The 19,016-nt window shown below is 34.0% G+C and overlaps 1 long non-coding RNA gene across 1 annotated transcript in view; it reads left to right on the top strand.

Annotated features, from left to right (window-relative positions):
- LOC149746829 (uncharacterized) overlaps positions 1-19,016 on the top strand; it is a 188,475-nt gene that overhangs the window by 49,186 nt on the left and 120,273 nt on the right. The gene's annotated exons all lie outside the window — the stretch shown is intronic.

Here is a 19,016-nt window from a genome sequence, read left to right as displayed (position 1 = left end):
AACACCTTATTACCTACTGAATAAAAAACAATAGGTTTAAATTCTTAACCTGGTATTCCAAGGGCCTGCACTATTGACTTCTGTTTACAGATATACCTAATCTTTTTCTTTTAAAATTTTAACTTCATCTGCATATTTTCATTTTGTTCTGTCCTCCCCTGTCAACATATTATTGCATGTTTTCACCTGTTTTTGGAAATAATTCATGTCCTCCTCTTGATCTCACTTCTTACTATTTAAAGACCAGCCCATTTTTCTAATTATGTGAAAATTTCTGTAAACATTCAAAGCCTGAATTCTATGTGTGTTCACTAATACTAATCATTTGGCACATATGGTTTAATTTATTAATACGCATATTATCAGGATGCTCATAATATTATATAACCATATAATATATATATAAGAATATATAACTATTCTTTAGTTTTATAAGAAAAAAATACCCTTCAGTTTTAACCTAAATTCTACCTTGCTTATGAAGTTAGGCATAGTCACTCTCCTAAGCCTCTCCTTTCACTTTATAAATATCTCATTTATTGTATCAATTAAAATGTATTATACATATTCCTTCCTGACTATACATTTCCAGGAATAGTGACCATATCTTTCATTAAACATATTCTTTGTTATTTGCATGCTATTGGCACAAAATACATGCTATAAAAAATGTTTTCTGGAAGACTGATCTTTTCTAATCTCCCATTATACAATATTTTAAAAGCAGGAAAAAATATTCATCATATGGTAATGGTATATATAGTCTAAACTCTTCTACATCGTTATAGTGCTTCAAATGAGTTGATTTTTGGTATAGCAACATGGCAGCTAAAATTTTTTTACTTTATAAAGCAGTATGGCTTTAATTATGTCAACTCTTACTTTTCTATTCAGGTTCAGAAGGGCTACCAACAAAAGAAATTTCCATCTGAACACTTTACTAATAACCCTGTCTATATTTATATTCAGACTGAATAATATCCTGCCTAGTAGGAATATATAAACAGCTACAATCATTCTGTAATGAACAGAAGAATTTTCATTGTATGGTGATACAATCAAATAATCATCCATTTCTATAAATATAAAAGATGAATAATAATCCCATTTCAGGCATAGTCTAAGACTCACCTCCATTTTGGTTACATTTTTATGCAACAATGCTAGTCTGAGTATATAAATGCATGGAAAGTTGTGGTTATAATCCAATCATTATTTAACTCCTATATATGTATCATAATAATACTTTTAAATTGTAAATTATAGAGTCATGATCTAGATTATGTTAAAATCTAAGATATTTTCTGGTTCTAAATAGACTGTTATTTATTAGAAAGAACAAGGGATGCTTCCTTTAGTGTGACAGTATTCAGTTAATCTGTAAGAATTAATGATCTGTCTCAAAGATGTAATTTAAGTATTACAATTATTTGGCTTAATTTACAGCCACACATTCAATCATAGACTCTCTGTAAACTCTTATAGGTAATTGCACTGATACTTATCAGAGCATGTCTATTGCAAATTTCATCTTTCTTCTTATTACAGACAGTACTGAGTATCAAGAAAAATTTCACTTAAATGAATGAGTCAATGACTTGACTTTACATTTTAAGCTGTACAATTTTTCTGTTGTAATACTTAGTGACATCACTGTTATATTTAGAGTAAAAATATTGATCGTGAATATACCTACACAAATGATCCTAACTGTGAAAACTGAATATTAAAACAACTTGCAATAATTATTTTTAATATAATATTTGAAAAAGTATACTTTTTCACTGTAGCTTTTTATTATGTTAATTATATATTTTTGCCTTCTTAAATTTTATTTTTTAAGGATTTTTTTGTTAGAAAACCTTGTTTCTGGCACTGGATTTATTTTAACAAAGAGCATTTAATATAGAAAATTGATTAAATAGGTGTAGAAGGACTTAGAGGATTTATAAAGGAAAAAGGAGATACCAAAGTACCATAGAAATAATAAGTGCAGGGAGTGTCTCTCACCCCTAGGCCTGGGGGAAAAAGAGATGTGGTTATCAGAATCTGAAGTTTAGAGGTAGGGCCCAAAGAAGTAGAACTCTGCAGAGGAGACATAGTCCAGCTGGAGGTGGTATCTTGGGAGCTCAGAGGAAGAGCCTGCAGAGCTGGAACTCTAACAGTGGAGGAGAAGGGCACAGCCTGGCTGCTGCTGGTGCCTTAAAAGAAGCCAGTGAAGCTGGTTCTGTGAATATTAAAGAATTTGGAAACTGGAACCAACCACTGCTGGAACCAACTGCAGCTGCATGAAAGTAGTTCTTACTATCCAGGTGATGCAGATAGGAAGACTAGGCACCTCTGGTGCTGTCTATTGGTAGAAACTTACAGAAAGCCACTGGGAAGGGAAAGATGTAGTTTGTAGGGTCCCAGTCCCAGAATCATATAGTGTTGATTAGAAGGGCTAGTTTGGAGGTTAGAGACAATAGTTTTACAACCATTATTTCTCAGTGTTAAGAAACATTGAATAGAGAGCTAATTAGTTGCTATGTTTTCTATCATGGCAACTATCCAGACTATAGTCTCTTCATTATTTCTACTGTTACTGTAAAAAATAACTGATCACATGATGTTCCTCCCTCCTAACCCTTAGTATGTGTTCCTTTAACATATGACAAATGTAAACTCCTTAGCAAGGGGCCTTATTAGACTGTCCCCTGCTTACTACCGTCTTTCTCTTGTACCTTTCTTACCTCAGTTACTGTGTACCAATTGTAGTATCTAAGCCTTCTTTGTTGCTTCAGATGTGAACATTTGCAAAATATTTATCAGGAAAGCTCCTATTCATATTCCTTTTAGGTGAAATGTTACTTCTAGAAAGTGGCTTTTCCTGATCCCTCAATCCATATAAAATCCCCATTGAATTCTGTATATGAATACTCTCATACCCCTGCATATTATATATAGTAATTTGTAATTATATATTGATACAGATTATTATATTATGATAAATAAGTAAATTAAAAACTCCACAAGGGCATAAGTTGCACCAGTTTTTTCCAGTACAGAATACTGACATCTAGAAGAGTGCCTGGTTTATAGTAGATGTTTCTTGTGTATTTTTCTAATAAAATTAATGAAATATTTACTTTTGTAATTGATAAAGTAAGTTCCAAAATATTTGGTGCTTTGTTTTTCTCTCACTTTTGAGATAACACTGGTCAGGTACTTTCTTCTTCCTGGCATATTTCTTCAAAGTACATTTGAAAACTCTCTGGGGATACAGTTCATTCAATAAAAATTTCCTAACATTTCTGTTTAAAATTCCATATTGTGAAGTCTCCCCCTTGTGACTAGGGTCCTCTTTTGGAAAATCTCAGTGAGCTGAACATTCACAAAATGTAAAATATAAATTGTTAACGAGCATAAGAGAAAAATTAACATCATTCTTTTATAACTGTCTTATATTAAAGATTCATTACATATTCACATTGATTTTTCTCTATTTAACCTGAAATAAGAAGTCTTTTAACAAAATAATGTTATAAAATGTTAAATATTTCTTTACAGTTTTATCTTTAAGAGACATAAAACACTAAATTAATGCCTAGAGAACCAGCATTAAAATTTTGACAGCTTTATTTATTAAATATGAATTTTAAATGTTAACAATTTGATTATTAAATAAGTGATATATAGAGTTAGTAATACATATTGTAGAACTTTCGCATGCCAAAGACCAAATACATTGATCATGAAGATTTTAAAGAGTGAAGTTTCTCACTAAAAATAAGGCAGCACACACAGTATCAAAATCAGATAGAAAGTTCTAAAAAGACTTAAAGGTATCCTTCCCACGAAGAATACTCTTTTGGAGTCACTGATGAAGAGTAACACAAATTGAAGGACTAACAAAAGGTATATCTATAATAGCAAACCTATCCAACAAAGCATGTAGCAAAATAATGCACTTGACTCCCTCTCTGTGTCCAGGAATATTCTGACATTGTAACCTATCTGTTTACGTACAAAACAGTAGTAGTTTTATCCTGCTATTACAATAGTCGGTCAATGCAGTCAGTTGCAGAAACAAGCATTCTTTCCCCACTGCAGGGCTGACAAAAGCAAGCCCCTCATAAGATCAATGACGCAGTCTTTCAGAAGTTTTGCGATAGCCTCAATGAAACACAGCTTATACGTACCACTGAAACAGTCTCCAAGGTAGCTTCCTGTCATAGGCAGGTTAACACTGTGGAATGAATGTACTGCCTCAGATCTTTACCTGTTTTACAATTTTGCTAAGTTGAAAGTCAAGAGTGGAGCAGTTTCTCAAAAAGTTAAACATAGAGTTACCATATTGCCCAGCAGTTCCCTTCTCAGGTATTTACACAAGAGAATATAAAACCTATGTCCACAAACAAATTAACTTGTTCACTAATATTTATAGTTGCATTATTCATAATAGCCAAAAAGAGAAAATAACCTAAATGTTCATCACATGATGAATGAACACAATGGGATATCCCCTTGAAATGGATTATTATTCAACAATCAAAAGGGTTGAAGTACTGATACACAGTACAACATGAACTGACCTCAAAATAAGCCAGACATGAAAAGCCACATATTGTATGATTCCATTTACATGAAATATTCTAATAGGCCAATTTGTAGAGACAGAAAGAAAATTATCTTGCCAGAAACTGAAGGGAAGGAGAGCTAGAGAATGCCTGCTAATGGGTATAGGTTTTCATTTTGGGGTGATGACAGCATTCCGGAATTAGAAAGTGTTGATAGTTGGCCAACTTCGTGAGTTTTCTACAACTCACTGAATTTTGCATTGTAAAAGGGTGAATTGTATGGTATGTGACATATTTCAATAATAAAAATTGTATGAGAGGAAAAAGAGTGGAGGCAAGGCTTCAAATTAGAAGGAAATTAAAATTGTTTCTGTGAAAGATGAGAAGGGCCTGAACTACTATGGGCTGGAGGGGCTGGGTTACATAGATGTTGAAAGGATTGAGATGTATTTTAAAACAAATATTTCTAGTTGATGTATTGCTATTAATTAGGAATTCCAGTTCTTACTATTTATACTTTCAAATTGTTTTCAAGCTTACTATACCATTTTTCCTTCCAGTAGACTATACATTCCACTAAGAATTAGTCACCAATTGTTTCCTTTGCTGTTTCTTCTGACTGTAATACCTTCAAGCCTATCTCTTAGTATTTTAAGACATAAATTAAATTCAAACTTCTTGAAATATTCCTTTAATATAGACTTCCCCTTCTTCCATCTACAGGAGACCTCTTCTTTCTCTGCCCTCTCAGGTTTTCTCAGGTACCTATTATCTGGGAGGAAGAAATTTTCCTCTACCTTTTTAGGTTCTTCTGGCTGGTCTAAGAATTAAAATTGACATGAGACAGATGTCAATTTGTCAGGAAAAAAAAACAGGAAAAAACCCCAGACAACAGTTTTAACAACATGTAGACATAGGAGAGACCCAGAAAAACAGTAAACCAAAATGGCCCAAACCCTCACCTTAAATACTATCTTCAGCTAAAGACAAAACAGGATATTGGGGGTAGTGATCTGGGACTTCAAAAGGGAAGAAAGCAATTTCCATGGAGATGGAAAACCAAATGTTTGGTAAATAAATGTTTGCTGGGTCATGCAGAGACAATGGGACAGTGTGGACTCTGATCTCTAGACCCTGCAGAATTTCCCCCACCACCAGGCTAGAATAAAAACTAGCCTATATTCTTTGCCGATATCTCTGGTGATAACTCTGATCTGGGAACAGGCCCTCTATCTAAATCGCTTTGGGCAGTTGGAAGGTCAGAGTTTCTTCTTGAAACTTGCAGGCCTTGATTGTTACAGTTCGAATAATCCACATGGCAAAGAGACATTTTGGGGTGACAAGTTTTGCTTCCCTACACTATGTCATGTCACTACCTCCCTTGAATTTCAGAATGTATGCACTTGGCTTAACCCAACCACAGATTATAAACATGTTGGAGCAGAGACTACACATTTTTAAACACCTTCATTCTTAACAGGACATTCTGGATACATATTTTGAAATTTTATATTGATAAATAAAGCTGGAGGCACTGAAGAATATTTTCTTCTCTTTATAGTCTATGTTCTTAATATACTGCAGCAGCATACCACCGATCCTCATTTTTTAGTGGGTTCTGCATTTACAAATCACTTGCTTGCTAAAGTTCATTTGTAACCTCTAGCATACTCAGGGTACTTCAGTGGTTACCTGAGGTCAAGTGTAGTTTCAAAACACTGGAGCCACCCAGTGGCCACCTTCCCAGCAGAGGCCAAATAAGGAGGTACTCCCCCCTTCTTGTTGTAGCTGGGATGCTGTAAACAAGTGTACTTTTCACGGTCTATTTAGTATACCACGTTTTTCTCATTTTGTGGGTTTTGTTGGTGATTCGCTGCTTAAAATGCCACCCAAGCAGTGTGAAGAGCTGGTGTTCTTAAGAAGGCTGTTATGGATCATATGGAAACATATGTTAGACAGACGTTATTCATGCATGAGTTATAGTGCTGTTGGTTGTGAGTTCAGGTTATATGAATTAACATTATGTATTATATAAGCCATCATTAAACAGAAATACACATTTTAAAATGTTATATAACAGACAGGAAAAAAAAAAGTTATATATTTACTGGTCTATGAAAATGTGACCAGAAGCTGGCAGGAGCCTAACTTTATTTCTCCTGTGAGCAATGGTTCAATATTTGCTAATTCAGCATTGGTGGTGACTTTATAAATATAATACAGTGAATAACAATAATTGTCAATATAAATAATAGATTTGGGGAGACAGTTATCTCTGTGGGTCTCTTATGATTTTGTACATCTTCTATGCAGAGGTACTGACTTGCTTTTATTCCAGACTTTCTCTTCAAGGATGTTTGTATAACAAACAGCCTTGGAAGACAGAAATAAGGTCTCTTATCTGACCAAAGGGTATGTGTACTTACTGTGAGATGTGGGTTGTCTAAGCTGAATTTTCCTTTCTTTAACATAACTACTATTTCTGCAGTCATCCATCTGGACCCATCTGTGTCACCCCATGAGACTTGGGGGCATTTTTGATGCAGATTCTGTTAGCTATGTCTTGTGAGTAAAGTCTATTGGGTCTGGCCCAAGAGGTGTACATCTTCTGCCAGGGCCCATAAAACTGTGACAGACCAGTGTTTTTTGCTTGAAAATTGGGTAAAATCTCAAACTTTTCCTAGTTCTTGACAAAAGTGACAAACATTATTATACACACACACACACAAATGCACACAGACACCTCATCTCCTTTTAGCTAAAAATCAGAATATGACACAGTGTCTTATGCTTGAATATAAATCATACATTACGTCTTCCTTATATATTTCTTCCATTTTTATTTAAATATCACTTAATCACCTCTCTTTGTATGAATTCAGTTTACTTTTTAAAAAAAAAATTAACCAGCTCTTTTGAATTATGCTCTGGAGCAGCCTCTTCCAGTTTTGGAAAGCTAATTGGGCATATGTCTAGCCACCTCTGCACTTAGTGACATCACACTGGTAGCTTGAAATCAGCCATGGTGGTAGTAGTTACTGGAAACACTGCAAATCAGAGAGGTTTTGTTTTGTTCGTTTTGTTTTTTGTCTTTCCAGAGAGCTGTTTTAAGGGCATACCATTGTTACTTTTCCTTGAAATATACTACAAATTTAGAAGAAAAACAAAACTTCAAACTTTAATTAGGTAAATTTTATTTACATGTATTTAGTTTTATGAATTTTGAATAATAAATTGCGCATTTAAAAAATTTCAGTCCTCTGAAGATGGCAGCTGTTATTTGAAAAAAAAACCCATTTCATTCAAAATTCACACAATCAAATAAATGTGACATTTAAATAATTGAAATTTCTTATGAATTTTTATGTTTGCAACATTTAACTTCTGAAGCTTTATAGTTTAAAACTATATTATGTGATGTCCTGTGTATTTGTATTTGAAAAATATATATATATAATACTGCAGACAGCAAATCTTATTTTTTTCTTGTATGTTACAAAGTCTACTTGCATTTCTTTTTTTGCTTCTTTATATTTTCCTTTAATACTTTATAAAATACAAAAAAAAGTTTAAATGCTATTAGTCAATAAATTATCTTTACTTTAAAAACACTAGAAACTCACTACATCATTTTACTAACAAACATGTCAACTAATATAAAATTAACTTATTAGGTCCTATAGAAGAGATTATTGACTGAATCATTAAAAACTTTTTCTTTACAAATTCATTTCTTTACAAATTCATTTGGAGGTATGTTTATTCAGGAGATTCTTTCCAGAAAGGTAAATACATTCCAGCTAGTACAGGTGCATCACTGAATGTATGTTCTCTCACTGCCGAGTCCCTCTAGATTATGGCTTCATTTCCTGTCTTGCTCCCCTTATCAGTAAAGCCCTGTGGACCACTGCAATAAAACGTCCTCACAAAAATGGCTAATCTCTAATTGAGACTGATTTCTTGAATTAGTCTAAAAGTTTGAGCAGAAAATAAATGATAGCTGTGAGAGGCTTTTTTAATTCTGTAATCTAGAAAATGCAAGATTAGTGAAGCACGAGGGTTAACTTATCCTAAAAAGGGTCACTGATTCATTTTTATTTCTTATATACTTGCTTTTGGAGGTAATACAGTCTTCTCAATAAATAATAAAGTTAATAATTTAGTAAGAACCCGCCATTTGCACTAGGAGAAAAAAATCCAATTCATTCCAGAGTGAAGCCACATTTAGGAAAGGTCAGCTCAGAAGACAGATAAAGCACCTTCCTCATTCCTTGGTTCTTACACTGAATTAGTCTGCTGCCTCCAAGGCAGTATATAAAATGCTACTGGGCCAGTCTTCTTCAGTATCTTTCTATTTGTGCTAATAATTTCAACTTTTATCTGTATTCAAATACATGCTATCACTGGTGCATCTCTCTTTCTCCTTCTGGAGCTGCAGCCATAGGAATTCTTGGAATATAAGTAACATGTCATAAATACGTTTGCCTAGCCCACTCACATATTGTTGACATTTTAAAAATTCATTATATAAATGATTATTTAAATGTTTAATATAAGTATATGCTGTTATAATAGTTAATATTTTTTTAGTCACAAATAGCCAAAAACTACTTCAAAGAGGCTAAAGCATTTTATAGAAATTATAAGACTTTTTTTCTAGACATAGAAGCGGGGCATGCATCAGACACTGGAATGTAGAACAGGAGAGTCAACAGGAATACAGAATTCTGACTCATTTCCTGTACCTCTGTCTCTCATTTTCTCTGTCCTTATTTACTCTCTTTCATTATTTCTATCCTCCGTTCCTTCTCCTTATGAAAGAGTCCTCTAAACATAAGGTTCTAATGTATTGAGAATGTATGATCAAAAACAAAATTTTAACTGAGGTAGTGTAAAATAGGACACAAATTTTAAGCCAAAAACCTATAGGAATATATATTGCTTCATATAAACATTAAAACAAGTTATTTTCTTAATCACAGAAAATTTCATTTAGAAATAGTTATTTCTTTTCATATTTGCAGAAGTCATATTTTTGTTGATTTTATGTAATGTATAAAACTGACATCTAAAAGTTCTACTTTGTCACTCATCAATTCTGTTTCTTAATGCCTAAAAATCAGAAATTGCCTAGTGTAGGTCAGTTGACTAGAGTAATGACGGAATGTGTGCTTTTCTTGTAATAAAAGCATGGTTTTGATATCTTCATGGACCTTTTAGCTCCTGATACAATACCAAAAAAAGATAATGCTATATTTCTTTATCATGGGGGAAATTAAACTAAGAAAATTTGCATGAGGCCACACTATAAAGTAAAACTTAAAACATTTTTATAAATTAGTACATTTTTTATATGTAACATATTAGAAAACCTGTTTTATATTAGCCATCTAACATATTATAGGAAACAAATTATCCAGTTATGAGTAATTAGCACTTTCATTTGGATACAGCTTGAAAAATGCATAATATTCTTTTCTCATAATGAGCTAAATCTTAGACATTATCATGAGTGCCACCAATGTGGCGAGTTTTCATGAGAAAGTCAATGATCTGAAGTGTCAATTCTCTAAAAATATGGCTAAAACAAAATAACACATCAGCCAGCCATTGATTAATATGAATCATTTAAAAGAACAGAAGAAATAAGTACATCACAGTTAACTTCTAAATTAGCAAAAATGTTCCTTCCTGATTTATATATTTTTAACTAGTGTTAATTTTCATATAGAATTTCTCTCTTTGCTACATTTATTGAGAAGTGACTAAGCTTAAAACTAAAGTTATAAAAAATGGTTTATTTTCTCATTAAAACCCTAAAAATATTTTCTTTGTGTTCCAATGAAAGTATTTCACATTGGAGGTTAAGGAATTGATAGTGCATATACAGTGGAAGATGTTCCTGGTAAGTGATTGAAAATTGGAAAAGCCAAAGTGAAATCCAACACATATTTTTAATAAAGGCACTGTTTTTATGCAAACCCTATCACTCAGGATCTTACTGTGTTCTCACTGATACACACAAATAGCCAACAGGTAAGTGGTGATCAAACACAATTTTCTTATTGGGCCAGGCAATTGTGCAATAAATGGGAATTATTAAAGCTAAAGTGGGCAATGCAGTATGCTGTCTTTCTAATCACAGCTGATTGAAAACAACTAAGTAGCTCTACAGAAAGGACAGCATCCTTCATGGCCCTGCAAAAAGTGAGTCCTGCCAGATTTGCTTCTTGCAAAGATGAGTCCCAGACATTTAGGTAAAGAGATAACTGAGGAAGGCAAAAACGACTCTGCAATGCATAAACAATTTCATTTAACACAGTACCATACCCACTGGGAAACGTGTGAATGTTTATTGGACATCATGACTCAGGATTTTGCTCATCACATTGGCTTTTTCCTTAAGGAGCAGTCAGGCTCAGAAGGAGTTGCAAGTCCCTCCCCAGCACTTTCATAGAAAGCAGAATGCCTGTACATCCCACCTCTATAAGTGGAGTCAAAGAATCCCTTTTACACACATTTTTTAAAATTCCTATAAGCCATCCTTAACTCTTACTTTTTTTTCATAAAATATAGTGCCTTAATTACTACATATGACTCTGTATAGAGAGAAACTATTAACTTGAGTACAATTCCCCCACCCCCCGCCAAAAAAAAAACCTGTTAGAAGAAGAGAAACTTGCAAACCTGCCTAGAAGGCACTGATATGTCTACTGGCACAATCATTAGAGTTGTCGCCTTTTGTTGAAGTTAATCCTAGAACTTGAGGCGTGCTGCTGTTGCCATCAATGAGTGTCCTCATCATGACATTTTCCTCTTGGTGGCAGTTATTGACTGTGAAAGTGGTGGTAGGATTACGGATCTGGCAGCAAAAGTAGCAGCAACACCCTTGGCAACCTGGTTGTGCACCCTTGTGTTTGATTCTTTGTTTTGGTTTATATTTTGAATCAACCCTGAAAGGTCAAAGTAGCACTCATTTTCAAACTTCTAGATTATTCTGAAAGTCAATTTCTAGAATAACATTCCTTTGTACTTTGTTTAATTAAAATAAATCAATAAAAATGAGCACCCAGCATAGTTACAGGAGATAACTATTGATAAGCTGTGAACCTAATGTCGATTATGTGGTCTGCTTGGATGTGAAGTTTTGATAATCTAATCAGAATTAGAAAATGGGACACTGGGATCCCATGGAATGTCTTGATGCACTTTTAGGTATGCTGCTGGAACCTATTACTGAATAAGATGTAAGACTGCCAAAAGCCTTCTAGCTTTCAATCAACAGAAGATGAGGTTCTCTAGTTGGTCTGTGCTGCAGGGCAAGGAGCAATGCAACTTTGCCTTTGTGACTGCTGGGATTATCTTCCCACAGATCAAGATAACATATGGGGAATGTGTCAGCACCAATAGGAGAAAAGCAGTGCATGCACCTAGGTTTTTGGAGCAAATCCATATATACTTCAGACAACAGTTCTCACAGAAATAGATCTTGGCTTGCTAACGAGACCTAACAGAGTCTGAATACTTGAACTTGGGACATTCAATGACTATGACTACTAAAATATTTGTCATAAATTGGGTGTTATCTCATTTACCTGTTCATAATTTTTCTGAGGCAGCAACACTTATCAAGTGAAAGTTGGAAAAGTGAAGATCAACTTCAACAGGCTCTGAATGAATAAATAATTGTATGAGCGGGTGACTCATTTCCCAATGTATCTCCTCTTGGGTGAACCGCCACCTTTTCCTCTACTCACATTAATGGCCTGTGGGTTATTCACCATATCCAGAGTATTGAATAGCAAAACATTTAGCCTGACTTAAAGGTAATTCTGCATGCTATATTGACACTAGGCAGTAATGGTGCAAGGCAGGGTGGCCAAGGCCCTAAGAATGAGCTTCTATGCCTGATATGCCATCCATATAATAATAGTGGATATTCATTTACATTGGACTGTGTCCATAATGGTGTATATGACAATTTACCTTCCCCGAAATAAACACTTATCCTGTGGATGGATTTACTCTCTGCCCACTGTACCTTTGTCAGTAGTACCATTCATGAAATTCCAGAATATCTTCTAAATTACCATCACATGCCATACAATCTTGTTTCTGAACAATAAACTCATTTTACAGAAAAGGAAACCAGACAATGGGATGATCTCATGGGATTATTTGATTTTATCATGCTTCTCATGGCAAAGTAGCAACAAGTCTTCAAATGAATGGATGGACTCTGGAAGACTCAGGGAGCCAGCTGGGAGTTAAACCTTGCAACTTTGAGATCCTATACCATGAAATTTGGTATATGCATTGATATAATAAGCATTGCTTAGTGCTGTTTCTCCCATTTCTAGAATATACAGGTCCAGAAACTATAGAGTAAAAGTGGGAGTGTTATCTCCCACAACTACAAACTTGCAAAATCTTTACTTTCATTCTCTTCATCTTTAGCCTCTGCTAATTTATACTCAATTTCTAAAAGATAAATGTCTCTACTTGGGGACTTAACAACATTTCCAATAAACTGGACGCTTCCAGACTACCACCTAGCCATTTTTGGGCTTCTTAAAACCCAGAACACACAAGAAATTAAAAAATATATATATTGTGTGAACTGGATGATGATTATAAAAGGAAAAAAGGGATGCTGCAACACAATGTTGGCAAAAAGGTATATGTGTGCACTGACCCTTGGGACAGTTGTCACAGTGATAGGACTGGAACAACATAGGACTGGAGGAAGGACATGGAGGATAGGACTGGAGGAAGGACATGGTGGTTCAGATATTTCAGGAAAAAGGTCGGTGTCATACCTTAGTAAAGAGCCTCATCCAGAGGAGTTGCTGAATATGAGCAAAGAAGACATGAAATGGATAATGAGAATGAAAAATACAGCTATAATACCTGCAAAGTGATAATAACAAAACTAAAAGTATAAATCAAAATGTGAGTCATAGTAGATGACTTTAACACATCTCTATTTCAATAGCCAAAGAACAAGTATATGAAAATCAGTCTATAGTTGATATGCATTAATAAATTAACAAATTGACATACATGAAACATTATATTCAACAATTGCAGAGTACATGTTCTTTTCAAGAACACATGCAATATTTATAAAATTCCAGGTCATACATCATCTCAAACAATTTCAGAAAGATTGAAATTCTTGAGCATATTCTCTGACCATAGTAACATTAACATTGAATAAATAATAAAGCTAGAATAATGCCAACAATTTGAAAATTAACACACTTCTAATCAACCCAGTGTTTAAGAGAAGATTATACTAGAAACAAGAAAATATTTTAACTGAGAGGTAAGGAAGATTTGATATATCAAGTCTTGTCAGATATAGTTAAAGCATTGTTTAGGGAAAAAACGTGTAGCCTTAAATGAACATATTAAAAGGAAGACTGACTAAATTTCAATGATTTAAGCTTCCATCATTACAAGCAAGAAAATGAAAGACAAACCAAACCTAAGAATGTTAAAGAAGAAATATAATAAGGATAACAGAATAACCCAATGATATGGAGAACACGTGCAATAAAGAAAGCCAAATTTAAATGTTGCTATTTTGAAAAGATTAACAACTAGACCTATCATGCTGGGAAAAAAAAGAGAGAAAACACAAACAACCATTATTAGACAAGAATATATCAATATAGACCATACAGGCATCAGAAGTGTTAGTGAGAGAATACTGTAAAACTGTATTAAACCAGTAAGTTTGATATGTTGTATAAAATAAACCAATGCTTAAAATTATACATGTCTTCATATTCATCGGTTCTTTCCTTGGTTGTGTCAAGTCTACTGCTGAGCTTACGGAAAGCATTCTTTTTTGTCACTGAGTTTTTATTTTGAAAAATTATTTTTTTTAATTCTGTCTTAAACTTTCCATCTCTCTCTTTCCATCACTTATCTACTCTTGCACACTGTCTACATTTTCCATTAGAACCCTGAATTATAGTAATCATAGCTGTTTAAACTTCTCTAATAATTCTCACATCTTTGTCATGTCTGAGTGTTTCTGATAATTTGTCCTTTCAAACTGTGTGTGTTTTTGTTTTTATTTGTTTACTTTTTTGCTTTTTGTCATATTATAATTTTTGTTGTAAGGTAGACATGTTGTATTGACTATAAGGAATTAAGGTAAATATGCCTTTGGTGTGAGGATTTATGTTAATCTGGATGGGAGTTCAACTGTGTTTAATGTTTTTATCTCTGCTCTTGACTTTGGACTTCTCATAATTACTTTTCCTTAGAAGATGGCTGTCTTGAAACTCAGCTATAATCCATTGCTCTTATACTGGTGCCCTGTTGGTGTGGGGGAAATGTTGGAGGGAATGGAGCGCTCTATAATCTTCCAATTAAATTTTATAACTGACAATATATTATACTAAATAAACCACATTATTATTATTATTTTGTTGGAAAAAGATGCACAAAATTAAACCATTAAAATAGGGCAGTTTTCAAAACTCACATGTTTCTCTAGCCTAGACAACACTTGAATTTTTGAAAAGAAGTGCTCACGGTAGTCGGGAAGAATCAGGCAAGACTTTCCAGTGTTACAGGATTTGAAGGATGAACTAATGTAAAACAAGTAAAAGGAGGGTATTCTGCATGGTCTGGAAAGGGAATGTATAAGGAATATTGGTTGAACTGTATCTAGTGGGTTCATCTTGGTATACAGGACTCATAAAGGAGAAAATGTAAATGCTCTTGAAAAATATGACATTGGCCAGTTGGTGGGAGGTTCAAACACAGGTTAAAGAAATTACACTCTATTTTTCAAGAAGTGCTTATCTTTGAAAATATTTGGGTAAGTGAGTGCCAACATGAAAGGTATGTGTAAAGCAAAATGAACATGTTTGCTTCAAAAGATGTGTTTCTTTGATATTTTCAGACAATACTGGCCTCAGGAAAATCTCATCATGGCAATCAATCTGAAAATGTTAACACATGAAATCTCCCTCAGGAATTTTTAGTTTGCTGTTTGACACACAGGCCTGTTCTTCCTCTCTGTAAGCTTTGCATTTTAGTTTTTTGGCTAAAAATACATGACCAGCTGTTCCACATTTTCTTTCACAGACCTCTACTTTGATATACCATCTAGTGGGGTCCCCAGACTTTTTTCTTGTCCCTAATTTTATTATTCTAATTGCTTAAAGCTTTTACATTCTCCCACACAAGAACTGCCATGGTTTCATTCCTCCTCCCATTGTATTGCTCAAGTCCCATAACTAATTCCTGTTTCCTTCTCTCTACATTCATTAAGGACTCCCCACTCCAGATATTTTCCGTAATTACCAGGCAGCATAGTGGACAAACTATTTTCTGACTCCATGATTGTATCACATTGTTTCCTTAGCTTTCCAGAACTGCGTTGTGCTGTGATTATATCTTAAAAGCAATTTCACAAAAATTTCAATAAGTTTTATTACATTTCTCTCCTTAACCATCTAACACTATATTGGTAGGTAAAAAATACAGTTGGCTGGAGGTTGACAATCTGAAAAATATGTGACTTCTAATTGGAGAAATATCTATGTATCTATTATTATTATTCTATCACCAACCCAAGAGCACATAGTGGAGTAAACTCTTTGGTAATATACTGTTTAGAAATTTCTTTATTTTTAGACACTAAAAGAATAGAAAAACAAAACAAAACAAAACAACAACAAAACACTTCCTTTTTGTGAGGACTTACATACAGCATAAAATTGGTATTTAAACAGATACATTGTTTGTGAAATAGTAGGTTTTAATTAAAGCTTCCTAGTAAGTAAAGTCACATTACAGTATAAAAATTTGTTTTCCAAGGTTAAATTAACTTGTTTTATAAACCTTGCATGATTTCTGCAATACTAATTAAAGTATAATGAAGTAACATCATCAAAATATGACCGATGTTCTCATTTTAAAAACAACTTACAGAAGTTCCATTTCATGAATGGCATTAGCAAATTGTCTGTAGAATTTACATAGTGTGTATGCATTAGGACTTAATGAAAAATATTTACATGAGATTTAAACATTGCTTTTTGTTAAAATCATATTTAAATTCTGAATCAATTTGGACTATGGCTGTTATGTATTTTTTCCCTAAAAATAGCTGCAATAAGAGAACAGTTTTTTTTGATCTCCTAGAGAATCAGTTTACATCCTCTTATATAAAATACTGAATTCTGTGCAAAGATCCAATCATTACTCACCTACTCTGCTTGAGGGGAAGGAAGCTGCATTAAGCTAGCTGACTCCAGATTCGAAAACACTGAGCTATAATTTTAAAATTGAAAACAAAAATGATAAATGACCCATGATTCTGGAATAAAATATAAAGCATCTAATCTTTTAAGTGTTACTAGTAGAATTTGTTTCTTTTTTCATTATGTTTTTGTCCACCAGAATATTAAGAATAACCTCATTGCTCAAAAAAACTACTCTCCCACAGTTAGTAGATGTTGCCATTATTATTTCCTTCCAAGATACTCATATTTTCTTTAAAAGCTTGATAAATTGTATCTATCTTTTAAAAAAGAAAAATAAATAAGCTGGTGTCAGTTTTTTTAGTTGTGATGAGCTTTAGTTTAGTTCACTCTTCTGAGACTCATTTAAAGCAGGGGTCCCCAGTCCCCAGGCCGAGAAACGGTACTGGTCCTCCTCGGCCTTTTAGGAACCAGGCCGCACAGCAGGAGGTGAGTGGCAGGCAAGCCAGTGAAGCTTCATCTGCTGCTGAAGCTCCCCACCACTAGTATTACTGCCTGAACGATCCCTCCACCCCCACGGAAAAATTGTCTTCCACGAAACCAGTACCTGGTGCCAAAAAGGTTGGAAGTATTTAAGCTGGGAGTGATCACAATTCCATATAACATGTACTTTTTTTTTTTTTTTTTGCGGTACGCGGGCCTCTCACTGTTGTGGCCTCTCCCGTTGCGGAGCACAGGCTCCGGACCCGCAGGCTCAGCGGCCATGGCTAACGGGCCCAGCCGCTCCGCGGCATGTGGGATCTTCCCGTACCGGGGCACAAACCTTGTCCCCTGCATCAGCAGGGGGACTCTCAACCACTATGCCACCAGGGAAGCCCCATGTAAATTTAATTAAGGAAAATGTACATGCGTGGCATGCAGATTTGCTATATAATTTGAAATGGAATCTTTCTGTTCCATATATGTATTAATTAGCTAAAGAAAAGAGAATCAGAAACATCTTTTCTAAAGTGTATCTCATGAAAAAAATTCCAAATTTTCTTTTCAGAACAAGGTTCATGGATCATTATCTTGAGAAATGTTGTACTTCATTATCCTCTATGAGGGTCAGAGTCATTTTAGAACACATAAGACTTTGGAAAATGTTCTTTAGCTTTTTAACTATGAATTTTTCAAATTTTTTCACCATGAAATAAGTTTCACAAAATATCTCAAACATCTTAGGCATTGTTGCTCACACGGAGATCTACTCTGTGGCCATGATGTCTAATGAATGTGTGGTAATGTCAGGGTAACAGTAGAATTCCCTTATTATACGTATGAGAAAAAATAACTACCAAAAATTAAAACGGCTTGTTTGAGCTTAGAAGCATAATCACCACAAAGATTCTGCTTCTGGTTCAAATTCCACTGCTAGTTCAGGAAAGTGAGTTTTATATTACTTGTTTAAAATGATAGTGAAAATCACTCTACCTATTTTGCATTCATTTGATCAACTAATTTGCTACTTTATAGATCTATGTTATTAATGAGTATTTAGACATGATCCTTACACATTCTGTAGATATCTTATTTTTAAACAACAAAAAAGCAAATATGTAAATTTAATATTGAAAGATAGAGATAACTTGATATAGACTTTTAAAAAATCTTTGTTTAGCCTCAGAATGAACATGATGACATTCTCATGTTAAGTGTGTAACAAACATTGACTAGGTCACCAAATGGATTTTTAACTCATTCTACCCTAATACGTTATCATTTTGACTCAGTACTGCATATCTCAACCACCCAGAAATTCTTAAAACACGGTTCATAACTTCAAAGCATGATTTTGTTTAGATTTCTGGATCCTATTTAGAGAAAGAATGCTCTGAAATTCAGTTTTATGCATTTTAATATAGGGATAATATGTCCCTTGCAGTTTGTAATGAAGCTTAAATCAAGTAATATACGTGAAACACTAGGTTTATGCCCCAGAAACGGTGTCTATTATCATAATAATGAAACTTCAGAACTAAAATACTTTTATTGCCACCTAATTCAGTCCTTTCATTTTACAGATGTGGAAACAATATTAAGAAGCCAGCGTGGTTAAGATTACAAAGCAAATGCATGATTCCCTTTCCTGATTTTCAGTTCTTTGTGATTTCTTCACGGTTGTGCCATTTGTTTGCTCATAGTTCTTAATCCTCCTTCCACATACCCTTTGAATCTCTATGGAAAA

The sequence above is a fragment of the Delphinapterus leucas genome, chromosome 18 (assembly GCF_059928025.1).
Source record: "Delphinapterus leucas isolate spDelLeu-1000000601 "Yukka" chromosome 18, BTC_Dleu_Yukka2, whole genome shotgun sequence".
NCBI classification, from domain to species: Eukaryota; Metazoa; Chordata; class Mammalia; order Artiodactyla; family Monodontidae; genus Delphinapterus; species Delphinapterus leucas.
The sequence above is the reverse complement of the archived record's forward strand: the minus strand, read 5'-3'. Positions and strand labels throughout refer to the sequence as shown.